General features: G+C 49.1%; 1 pseudogene; it reads left to right on the forward strand.

The window, feature by feature from the left end:
• Nucleotides 1-12,428, forward strand: part of LOC134372480 (myosin-16-like) — a 59,867-nt pseudogene that overhangs the window by 35,176 nt on the left and 12,263 nt on the right.

Below are 12,428 nucleotides of genomic sequence, written 5' to 3' on the forward strand. Positions count from 1 at the left end.
GGGGATTGTCCAGGGATGGCGAAAACAAGACATGGTGGGAAGTGAGCCCCCCAGAGTTAGAGCCTGGCTCTGCCACGTGAACTCAGCAAATTGCTTGCTCTGAGCCTCCTTTTCCTCCCCTATCAAGGGAAACACAGCAGAGAAGAACAAATGACATAGTCTCTGTAGGGTGTCTGACTAAATATCCCTGCATTGTGTGAACTCAGAGGTAGCCTAGCCCTTGACCAGCCCCCGGGACACATCTGTTTGGGGCCTTTCACCATCTTGGTGATGGTCTTTGGGTCCCTTGCAGGTGCCTGGACCCTGCCTTTGACCACAGCTCTTCCTTCCAACAGGAGCAAGAGAACCAGACGGATGCAGAGGAGCGCCTGACCCAAATGATGAAGACAAAGATGGAGCTGGAGAGCCAGATCTCAGACATGCGGACGAGGCTAGAAGAGGATGAGGGCACTTTGGCCTCACTGAGCGCCTCTAAGCACAAGCTGGAGGGGGAGCTGAGTGACCCAAAGCGGGACCTGGAGGGCCTGGAAACCATGCTGGCTGGGACAGAGAAGGAGAAGTAGGCAAGGAGCTGCCTGGACCCTAGCACACTCCTCTCAGGCCAGGGCACCACCAGCCAGCTCACCTGCAGGTGCCATACCTGGAGCCCTCAAAGAAGCAGTGCCCAGTGCCCAAGCCACTGGCCACATGAGGCTATTTTAACATCAATTAACTCAAGACAACTTAAAACGCAGTTCCTCAGTTGTACTAGCCACATTCCAAGTGCTTGACAGCCACATGTATTAGATGCTATGGTATTGGACAGGACAGACAGAGCATATGTCCATCATTGCAGAAAGTTCTGCTATACAGAGCAGCTGGCTATAGGGACTGAGAACTGTTCCCATCACGGTGAAGGGGTCACCTTTAGATGTTGTGTTTCTACCCAAACAAGCAGTTGCTGCCCTCCAAGCAGCTCCCTGGGAAGTCCCTCGCTCCTGATACCATCTGGCTGGCCTTTGGCTTTGTGGCCCTCTTCCTGCCCTCAGGGTGGGCAGGGTTCATGAGCAGAGTCAGGTGGACTCTGCCTAAATTGTGCTTCTCTAACTTGGACATGCACACAAACCACTGGGGACTCCAACACAGTACAGATTCTGGGTTGGCAGGTCTGGTGGGGCCCGAGGGTCTGTGTTTCTAGCACAGTCCCCAGGCAATGCCACTGCTGACATCTGAGGAGCAGTCTTTGAGTAGCACAGGCCTGAATTGGTGGTTCTCATTTCTCCCCTCCACCCCTAAGATTCTGACTTGGTTGGTCTGGGGATGTGCTCTGGGCCTTGGCATTTCTCAAGTTCCCATGTGACTCTAAGGTGCAGCCAAACTGAGAACCCCTGCCTCTCCTCTCATGGAGGCTGTTTCCAGCCTTGAGGACCCAGCTCTCTCCCGCCCTGGTTTCCAGGCCCTGGATCACAAGGTCTGCACCCTCACTGGGGACCTCTCACTCCACAAAGACTCTTGCTAAACACCAGAAGGAGAAGAGGCTCTGGAAGAACTGTACCAGGTGGGTTGCCCTGTGGCTCCCCTTGGCAGAGTGGATGGAGCTCAGTACAATACACTTGGCATGTGGAGGCTAGAGACCCACGTTCAAATACTGGCTTTGCCACCCCTCAGCTGGGGGCCTCAGGGAAATGGAGGAATCACACTAAATAGCAATTCTCTCAGGTGAGATGGGTATGGTCACATCTTGCTGCCTTCCTTCCAGATTCATTATAGTAGGGTGACCATATAACTTATCATCCAAACTAGGACAGTTTTGAGAGTAAAAGGGGAGCTCCTCATAATTATGACTTGGGTTGGTCCCAGGCACACTGGAGGTATGGTCACCAGAGCTGTAACAATGAAGTGGTATGTGTGGTAGTGCCCCATGAGCTCTAAAGCCCCAATGAACCCTGAAACAGCATGGCAGCAACAGGCCACAAGCTCTTGAGGTCATGGGGCACTACCATACACCTACTTTCCCAGTGCTGCTGTTACAGGCTCAGCCTCCTAAATGCAGAGCCAGCTCTGGCCAGCCACCAGTGCTGACCAGCATAGGGCACCTCTGGAGACACAGGTGCAAAGTGGTTTTACTTACGTGAATGCCTGGGTGGAACATCAGGCACGTGGACTACAAAATTATTCTTCATGGTACCAGATTGTCCAGAGCAAGATGGGACATCCAGCATCCCTGGAATCACCTGTTAAATGTCAGTTGTGCCTCCAATCATTGTCACACCAGAAGCACCCCACAGATTTCCAGTATGCTCCCCAGACAGCCAAACCCTCCGATTGACCCTGAGGGCCCACCTGCAGCTAATGAGTGCTCAGGTTTGCCCTGGCTTCACCTGGCACCCAGGAGCAGGTGCTCAAGAGCTGTTCACTAAAGCCTCCCTAAAGCCCAGGGGCCGTGAAGTTCAGAAGTGATGACCGAGAACCAGGTCTGTCCACCTACTCCTTCTGTACTTCATGGGACACACGTGTATATCTTTCCTTCCAGAAAACCCTGGACAACCTGCAAGCTAAGGAGGACAAGGTGAACCACCTGACCAAGAACAACAGCAAGCCTAGAACCCAGTTCCACGAGGTAACATCCAGTTGCTGGGGCTGTTTCTACCACTTGAGGGCCAAAGTCCATCCCGGGGCACAGGGTCCTCAGATAAGTTTTGGGAACTAAACACACATCCCCTGGGGCATAAGGGACTCTCTGATGCCACACCTAAGGGACCAGGCCCAGCCTGGATCCTTCTTGCATTCTGGCCTAAGACTCCCCTTCTCTACCTTCTCTTGCTTTCTTGTCTTCATAGCTGGAGGATAACTGGGAGCAGGAAAAGAAAATCTGGGCAGAGGTGGAAAAGGCTCATTGGAAAGCAGAGAGTGACTTGAAGATGACCATCGACAACCTCAATGAGATGGAGTGTTCCAAGCTAGATCTGGAGGAGGTGGTGAAAAAGTATGCCTGTGTGGTCATTCATTTCATCTGTCACAATGTTAGTAATAGCCAGAGCTTCCTGGGTGGTGCCAGGTGCCAGGCACTGTGCTGAGGGATTTACATACTTAATGCATGTCTCAGGCACCTGCTATATGCCAGGCACTGTGCCCAGCACAGAGAATACACAGAGGAGTAGGTACTGCCTTGTCCACAGGGAGCTCCCAGCATTACACAGTACGTATTGGGCCCTGAAAAGGAGACTAGTACCACCCCAGGAACACTGAGGACTAAGCAGGCCAGGGAGCCTACATAGAAACCTATGAATTGGGCAGTTCTCAAGGATAACAAGGAGTTCAGGGGGTATTTTATCACTATCACACTGGCAATAACATGGAGGACAGGTGGAGTGGAGAGCAACCAGAAGCAGGAAGACAACTGTGAGGCTACTGCAATGGTCCAGGCAAGAACCTGGGCTAAGAAAGTGGCCAAGAGGGTGGAGATAAGGAGTCAGAGAAGGAAAGCCTTTTGGATGTAGAAACTGGACAATGCATCTTGGAAGTGTGTTTGACCAAGGCAGTTTTAAAGCACCACAGACTGTCGTGAGGGGCATGTGCAGCTAAATCTCTATCTTGGCACATTTCTTCTGAGGCACACCAAGAAAGTGTGTGTGACCCTGCCCATCCCCCTCATCTACTTGATATCTGGCATCCTAGTTTTCACATGTGGCTCCTTGAATGTGGAACTCACACATCAAAGGAGACAGAGCCTTTTGTGGAAAGTTTTTAGAAGAAAGTTTTCCATAAAAAGGCAAAGCATCAATGCAATTCTGCAGCCCTTAGAATGTAAGCTGCACCAGAGCAGTGATTTCTGTCCCATTTGTTCATTAATGTGTCCCCAGAACTCAAATCATGTCTGATACACAGTAGGTGCTCAATAAACATGTGCCACATTAATAAACGTGTGAAGGAATGAATGAGTGTGTGAATGATAAAATCCTGTGGAGCCGATTCTGGGGTCTGGCTCCTCCACAGGGTGAGACCTTCTGGGCTGTCACCCCAGAAGGCCAGGGCTAGGAGATGAGTGTGTTTCAGCAGGTTCAAGCCCTCTTCTGGCAGCCCAGGCTCCATTCCCTTGCCAGCTTGCTGGTCTACCTTCACAGCCTTTCTTCAGGAGATCAAACCTTCCCTTGCAGGAGGGATATGGAAATAAATTCTATCAACTCTAAACATGAGGACAAGCAGCCTCTGAATTCTACACTGCAGGGGAAACTAAAGGAACACCAGGTATGTCCAGGACTGAGAAGCCTGAACTCTCCTTTTGAAATGCACTTCTCTGCATTCTTCATTCACATCTGCTAATTGGCTGCTGATATTTCCTGAGGAGCAAGACTGCCACTGAGTCCTTGGAGAGCAACCCATGTTCACCTTACTCAGTTAAATCCAAAGTTCTTACAATGGTTACAAGGCCTTCCACGATCTAACCTCTCTGACCTCATACCCACCGTCCCTCCCACTGCTCTGTCCGGTCATGCTGGGTCTCACATATGCCAGGCTCCTTCCTGCCTCAGGGCCTTTGCACATGTTCTCTGTGCCCTGCTTCCTTCTGCTTTTGACAGTGGCCATCATATGCTCTCTTTCCTATTTTCCATTCTAAGAGGCCAAGTGGGTAACTTTCTAACTTTTTGTGGGAGTGATGAATCTTCCCTTTATTTGTCTTCTGTGCTTCTGCTAGGCCTGAATTGAAGAGCTGGAGGAAAAGCTGGAAGCTGGGAGGGCAATGAGAGCCAAGGTAAAGAAATATTTTTACCCCTTCTTGAGTCAAAGGCTCTAATACCAGCCACATGTCCAACCATAAGTAGAAATTCCCACTCAGGAAACCAATAGAGAGAACAGGTGTCCAGTTAAAAAGCCTAGTTGTTTCTTGAGCACCTCCTGTGTGCCAGGCACTGTCCTATATGTCCACATTAATTATGAGGTGAAACACAAAGATGCTATATGTGGTTTGAAGCCAGTGGAGAAGAGGCTAGTTCTGCCTGGGGCAGGTGAAGGCTGACACAGGGAGGAATTTCTAGGCATAGGAAATAAAATAGCGACAACCTTCACAGATGCAAAGGTGTAAAAGGAGAAAGCATGTGTTGGGAAGATCAAAGAGTAGAGGGAGACTTGAGGGTGGAGATCCTCTAGGGGTTGAAGCCAGAAAGCTGGTGGGACAAAAATCACAATGCACCAAAACTCCAAATTCAGCCAAATTGTGCTGGGGGGTAGAATGGGTACTAACACCCACCCAGTGTGGGGAGGACAGAGTGCCCTTCACTGAGCATGGCAGACACAGCATGAGGCTCACCAAGTGCAGGCCCCCAGCCTCTCAGACATGATGTGGTCGTCACACAGCATTCTTTAGTAGAGAAAGAGGAGCTCTGGATAGCTCCCATCAATATCATTAAATCTCATCCCAGGTGGAGAAACAATGCAGTGACCTGTCCTGGGACCTCAAAAACCTCAGTGACAGGCTGGAGGAGGCTGGTGGAACCATGTCTGCTCAGGTACCCATCCCCAGGGGATCCAGGAACCCCCAGGTGCAGGTAGAAAAAATACTGGATGGTGAACAGTGGAATAAAGACTAGTTAGAACTGGATGAGTTCCTGGGGCTAACTTGAGAATAAACTTACTACTACTAGTAGGGCTGGCTGGTTAGCTCAGTTGGTTAGGGTGTGGTACTGATAACTCCAAGGTCAAGAGTTCAGATCCCTGTACAGGCCAGCCACCAAATAAATAAATAAAAATAATACTAAGAGTAGGCATAAGAGGAGGTGGTTCAGTCCAGTTTCTGCTGGGGCTCCTTAGTTCAGTAGTATTCATGGAAGCAGAATACAAACTGGATGCAGAGGGCAGGTGTTTTAAAATATAACTTATTAGTAGAAAATGTGAGTAAGATCAACACACCAGGAGACATGGCCATTGAAGAGATAGCTTGTCACTACAGTTCCCAAGAGGAGAGGGTACAGCATGTCATGTAGGGCCACATAGAGAAGTACCTCAGTTGGTCAGGAGGCAGAGGGAGAAGGGGAAAAATGTAAGCAAGAGCCTTTATTGTGGTTTCTGTGGGAAGGAACAGGCAAGGCAGGGTAAGCAGACTTAGAATTGGCCAGTGTGAATGATTTCAGTGGGCTCTGAGGTATATGAGCTGTCTCTAGTTATCTGGTACCTGGTCCTGGGGTGATTAGGGCAGGGGGATAGTAGCTGGAATTCAAGAACCCCATGGAGGAGGTGGCTGGGGTATGGGCTCTCGATTGGTGGGTTTGCATTGGAATAGTGCTCTCAAGGGCCAGCTGTTTGCTCTCTCTAGGAATTAGCTAATCCTGGGAGTGCAGTCCCTCCAGCATAAGCAAGGTGCCAGGTATAAAAGCATCAGAATACAGAAAATAGACTGGCCGGTTAGCTCAGTTGGTAGAGTGTGGGGCTCCCAAAACTAAGGTCAAGGGTTCAGATTCCCATATCAGCCAGCTGCCAAAAAAAAAAAAAAGAGAGAGAGAGAGAGAGAATACAGAAAATAAAAGACATGGTTAATACAGTGTGGTAACCCCACTACACTACAGTCTAAGGGCATGCCGCTGGGAGGCAAGTAGGGGCTGAAATCTAAGCCACACTTCCTGGTGTAGGGCTGTGTCCTCCACTAATTCGCATGAAGGCATTGCGGGAACTAGTGGAAGTCACATGACCCTCTGCATCTAATTTTATGTAGTCAGCTCTCCTACAAAGGCAGATCCTCAGTCATATCTGAAAGCAGGATGGGAGTTTTCCTATCACTGGAAGGCTGAGCATCCTTTACGTGTTGCTTGTTCCCTGGACTCCATGTCCACTTCCTCACCATCCCAGCCACAGTCCACTCATTGGGGGTGTGTGCCCAGAACTGAAACTGATGCCCAGATGTGGTCAGAATCCCAGTAGGAAATAAAATCATCCTAAATGGTTTGAATAATGAGACATTAGCAGTGTAGAGAGGGTGAAGACAGCAACAGGGGACTGAGGCACCAGAGACTGGCAACAGGGCGGGTATTGCTACTCCGGGGCCAAAGGGACAGGAAGATGTAGGGTTATGAGGCCATGACAGCAGTAGCCAGGGAGGAGGGGCTGCCTGGCAGAAGCTGGAGTTGTGGAGGGACCTGGCCACTGTCAAGATGCTGGAGGAAGAAAGCACAGGAGAAAAACCCAACTACCTTCTTCTCTCACCCTCTGATGATGCCCCCTCTGGCCAAGCCCAACAGGGAACCAGAGGGTAGGGGGGCCCAAGAGAGGCAGCCCTCAGGGTTACCCTCACAGGGCACCATGCAGGGCAGGGCAGGGTGAAGAACGGACTGGGTTGGGGAGACAAGCAGGAATAACCAGTGCTCGCAAGTGGCTGGAACATTGGCCGAGATCAGAGACTCTCAAACTCTGGGGCACATGGATCATTGGGATCTCATTAAAATGCAGATTCTAGTTCAGTGGGTCTGGGGCAAAGACTGAGACTCTGCATTTTTTTTTTAATCCCCAAACATATGACAGGCAGAGACTCTGCATTTCTGATGAGCACCCAGTGATGCTGATATCCTTGGCCTGTGGTCTGCACTTGGAATAGAGAGGATCTAGAAGTTACATAGGGTGAAGGAGAGAAATAAACAAGAGTTGCTATCTGTTAGTCTCCTAGAGCTGCTGTAACAAATTACCAAAAACAATAGACCTGTACTCTTTCACAGTTAGGAGGCTGGAAGTCTGAAATCAAGCTGTGGGCAGTATTGGTTCCTTCTGGAGACTGAGGAAGAATCCATTCCATACCGCTTTCCTAGCTGCTAGAGGTTGCCAACAATCCTTGGTGCTCCTTGGCTTGTAGATGCATCATTCCAGTCTCTGCCGCCATCTTCACACAGCCTCCCTGTGTGTCTCTCTGGGTTCAAATTTCCCTCTTCTTATAAGGACACAAGTCACTAGATTAGGGCCCACACTAATCCAGTATAACATCTTAACTTGATTACATCTACAAATACCTTATGTCCCAATAAGCTCACATTCACTGGTACCCAGGGTCAGGATTCGAATATATCCTTTTGGAAGACACAATTCAACATACAACACTATCTAAACAAATCCTATGGGCAACCCATCCAGAGGCTGAAGGTTGACATTTCAATCAGGACATTCTTTTAGTGGATGGAGGAGTATTAAGGGACCATTGAGCAGGTGTCCTGAGCATGACAGTATCCACCCCAAGGAGGCTGGTGCTGGCCAGTTCTGCTAAGCTCTGCTTCTCCTCTTCCCCAAATCAAGCAGAATCGCAAGCAGGAGGCCGAGCTGCTGAAACCAGTGAGAGCTGGAGGCTGCCACCCTGCAGAGCGAGGCAACAGCCTCCATGCTGCACAAGAAGGCACACAGACTCCATGGCCAAGCTGAGGAGCATGTAGAGAACCTGTAGAGGGTCAAGTCCAGGCTAGAGAAGGACAAGCAGGTCACGAAAGCCGAGAATGACGTCCTCGATGCCAGCTTGGAGATGGTGCAGAAGTCCAAGGTGAGGGACGTGCTCCAGCATCTGGCTTTTCACAAATATTCCCTGGACCCTCAGCAGACCCAAGGGATGTCCCCGATGTTGTGGAGATGAATCCATCACAGACCCCACCAGCTGGGTGTATAACCTCAGCCAAGTTACATAACCTTATTATGCTTTGGTTTCCTTATCTGTAAAATGGGGATGATAATAATTGCTACCTCATAGCACTATTGTGAGGGCTACAATAGTCCCCAGTACATATGAAATGCTCAATAAATGTGCTATTATCATTACATTAGCATAACTATGTCCTCAAGGAGTTAGAGACTTGTACGAGTGATAAGACAAAGGCATATATTGCCACGATTCAAAGAAAAAGTGATCCATTCAAGAAAGAAAATGAAGTAAGCCATTCAACATGTATTTATTGAGCACCTTCTTCAGGAAGAACCCTCTTGTGACAACAAGGAAAGGGGGACCACAGACGAGCCAAGATGATACCTCGGGGGTCCCCTTCTCAGCCAACTATACTGTCTCCAGACTTCAGACATTCACAAGGCATCTTTATAGTTCCTGTTTTATCGGCAGACTGCTGAGCTAATGCTAATATTTTCCCTTAAATCAACCCACTACATTTCCTTACAGAGCGTGGTCTGCAGCAGTCCAGAGAAGCTACAAAAGGGAGACGGGCCAGGGAGTGAGGGGCCGTGTGCCCACCCAAAGGCTCTGCAGTTTATGTTGATAGTTAATGGTGATGCATTTGGGGTTTCTGAGACAGGGACATTCTAGAAGGAGTAGGCAGGTATCTTGGGAGGCCACACAGGAAGAACAGACATGAAGCAGGACAAAAGTCCAGGGAGACACAGGGAGGACTTGGCCTAGGCATCTCCCCCTGCCCCTACCCACTGAGTTCATTTTTCCTGAGCAGATGAATGCCAAGGCCCACATCAGGAGGCTGGAAGATAACTTATCAGAAGCCAATGCCAAGGTGGCAGAGCTGGAATGAAACCAGGCAGAAATCAACGCCATTAGGACCTGCCTCCAAGGTGAGCTCGCTCCTCCCTGCAGCTTCCTAAGGAGTAATGCATGGGAAGAAACGGGGTTCCTCAAGGGAACAGGAAGAATAGCAGCTAGGTCCTCTCCCCAGAGCTTTCTTGGCCTTGGAAAACTCACATCCAACCACCTTATGGTGAGACAAGGAGATTTTATTACACTTGCTGAGTATTCCAAGTAACAAAGGTCTTTACAATGTAAAACAGGAAGCACTATTCAAAGCATCTTCATACCGGTTCTCTTACCTGCCCTGTGAGATCAGCAGAAGGGGCATTCATACAGACAAAATATAATCTTCAAACATTTTAAAACATGACCCACATACTAATATAAAGTGAACATGTAAGGGAACCATAAAAAATGGTAAAGCTGCCTTCAAAGAGTATTTGAGGGGCAGAGATTTATGTAGTCAGCTGGGAAAAGAATGCTAAAATAAGTTTGCTAAGTTAGGTGCTAAACTGATTAATGTCCTACAGGACAGTAATACTGTAGCCTCTGGAGTTAGTTTAGTTTTCTTTTCCCTACAAGATGAAATCCTTTGCATCTCTATGACAAAAATAATTAGCAACTTATCAGCATACAAGTTAATGTCTAACTTTGCAGAAGCTGGGCTCTTATCAGGGGCCAACAGTAAGTCAAACAAAGGTATATTTGTTTGACTATACCTTAGAAAACTAAGTACTCCATAGAGGGCCTGTTAGACAATGCTCCAGTGTGACATCCAGAGAATGTGCACACATCCTTTGGCCTTATTTCCTGCATTCTGAATACTTTTAAAAATCAATATCCTTGGGCCGGCCCGTGGCTCCCTTGGGAGAGGGTGGTGCTGATAACACCAAGGCCACAGGTTCGGATCCCTATATAGGAATGGCCGGTTAGCTCACTTGGGGGAGCCTCGTGCTGACAACTCCAAGTCAAGGGTTAAGATCCCCTTACCAGTCATCTTTAAAAAAAAAAAAAAGAAATCAATATCCTCATTTGATGGATGAAAAGTGAAGCTCAATGAGATGAAGTGACTTACAGAGTGGAGCTGGAAACCCTTGCTCTTCCTCTCTGGCTCATGGACCTCTTCCTAGCTGCTGGCTCCAGGAATCATTCCACAGATGACAGTATAGGATCTGGGATGGTGACAAATACATTTTACAAAGTAAACACTCTCTGCCCCACTGTCTTCTCCAAACTCCTTTCGCTGTATCTCCTAACAGTCGGGAGCTGGGGGGTTCGTTACCTGAGGTCCCTAACTCCATGCAAGTCACCTGGATGTTGGCAATCCCTGGGCACTGCTCCCCTCCTGGGTTCACTTAATGCACAGCTGGTATTGTGGTTCGCTGTGCTCCCTGTTCCAGCTCAGTTGACCAAGCCGCCATATCTATCGGGCTCTCTAGGAGCAGTGCCCTGGGAGACCTAGGATCTGACTGGGAGACCAGTTCTTCATCCCATATTTCTTCCGTTCCCTTCTCACTCAGCTGAAAATAGTGAACTGAGCTGGGAATATGAAGAATCCCGGAGCCAGCTCATCAAATCCTTACAGATAAAGACATCTCTAACACCGCAAGTGGATGATTACAAGAGGCAGCTGGATCAAGAGTCGAAGGTTTGTTTGGGGGAAGGGTGGGTGGTAACACAGTTGCCTCCATAAAGAAAGTTATAGGTTGTAAAGATATAGAAGGAACATGAAAAATATTTGATACAATACCAAGTAAAAGGTTAACTACAAAACTATAGCACGTGATGTGTGTGACTAAATGAAATTACATATCCTTATGGACAATAATTGGATGAAAAGAAGGAAAATAAAACCCTAATGGTTAGGATTGTAGAATCATGTGTCTTTCCCCCGCCCTTTACTTGCCATCACTGTTGATCCAATGTTATGGTCCCAGGGGCTGTAGAAAGACCCAGTGGGCCCGACAGGCTTGTCCCCACAGTCTCACAGTGCAGCCTTGGCGAGTCTCACCAATGCCTGCATGACTTAGACCTGCTGAAAGAGCAGCTCGAGGAAGAGCAGGGAGGCAAGATGGAGCTGCAGTGCCTCATATCTAAACTCAACACTGAGATGACTACCTGGAGGACCAAGTATGAGACCGATGCCATCCAGAGGACCGAGGTGCTGGAGGAGACCAAGTGAGCATCATCCTTGTACTGGGAGAGCTGGGCCAGCTGGGCAGGTAGGCACTGGCGGGGGGGGGGGGCTCTCACCACCACATCAGTCACTGCTGAGGCCAGGGCCAAGCCCAGGAGAAGAAAGCTCACAGGTTCCCTTAAGACGAGAACAGAGTGTCTGGGCAAAGAGTCCACTTTGTGCCCTCAGCAGAATCTTCACTGCACGCACCACCAACCCTCAGAGTCCCACCCCTTAAGAGCTGTCTACTTATGTCCTCCACCTTGGTCCACTCAAGGTCACCTGCGAGTCGCCAGGGTTCCAGTTCTAGGCAGGGCTTCTCCAACTCTGAAGTGCTCAAGAAACATCTGCAGGCCTTGCTGGAATGCAGGTTCCCCTTCAATGGGCCTGGGATGATACTGAGAGGACATGACCCACACTCAGTGGCAAAGGTCTCCAGTCTGCCAGCTTACCAGCTTTGTGGCAAATACCCTCAGCTCCTTTGAGCTTTCCCTCTCATTCGCTAGCAGCAACCCTGCTTGATGGGCCTAAGGAAATAAGGGTGGACGTCTGGATGTGGCTCTGAGCCACTCTCTGGCATAAGAAGAGGCTGACCCAGGCGTCTGTGGGCCCATGCACCCAGGGAAGCCCTATGTGTGAGCCACTCTGGGCCAGGCAGGGGCGGGGACCCCAGCCTGCTTACTGGTCCCTTCTATCCACTGGAATTTCTGCTGATACAAGAGCAATAATGCATAGTATCTTCCAGGGGACACAACGCTTTCACCTAAAGCTCTTTCTTACATTGATCCT

The sequence above is a fragment of the Cynocephalus volans genome, chromosome 3, assembly GCF_027409185.1.
Source record: "Cynocephalus volans isolate mCynVol1 chromosome 3, mCynVol1.pri, whole genome shotgun sequence".
In the NCBI taxonomy this organism is placed as follows: Eukaryota; Metazoa; Chordata; class Mammalia; order Dermoptera; family Cynocephalidae; genus Cynocephalus; species Cynocephalus volans.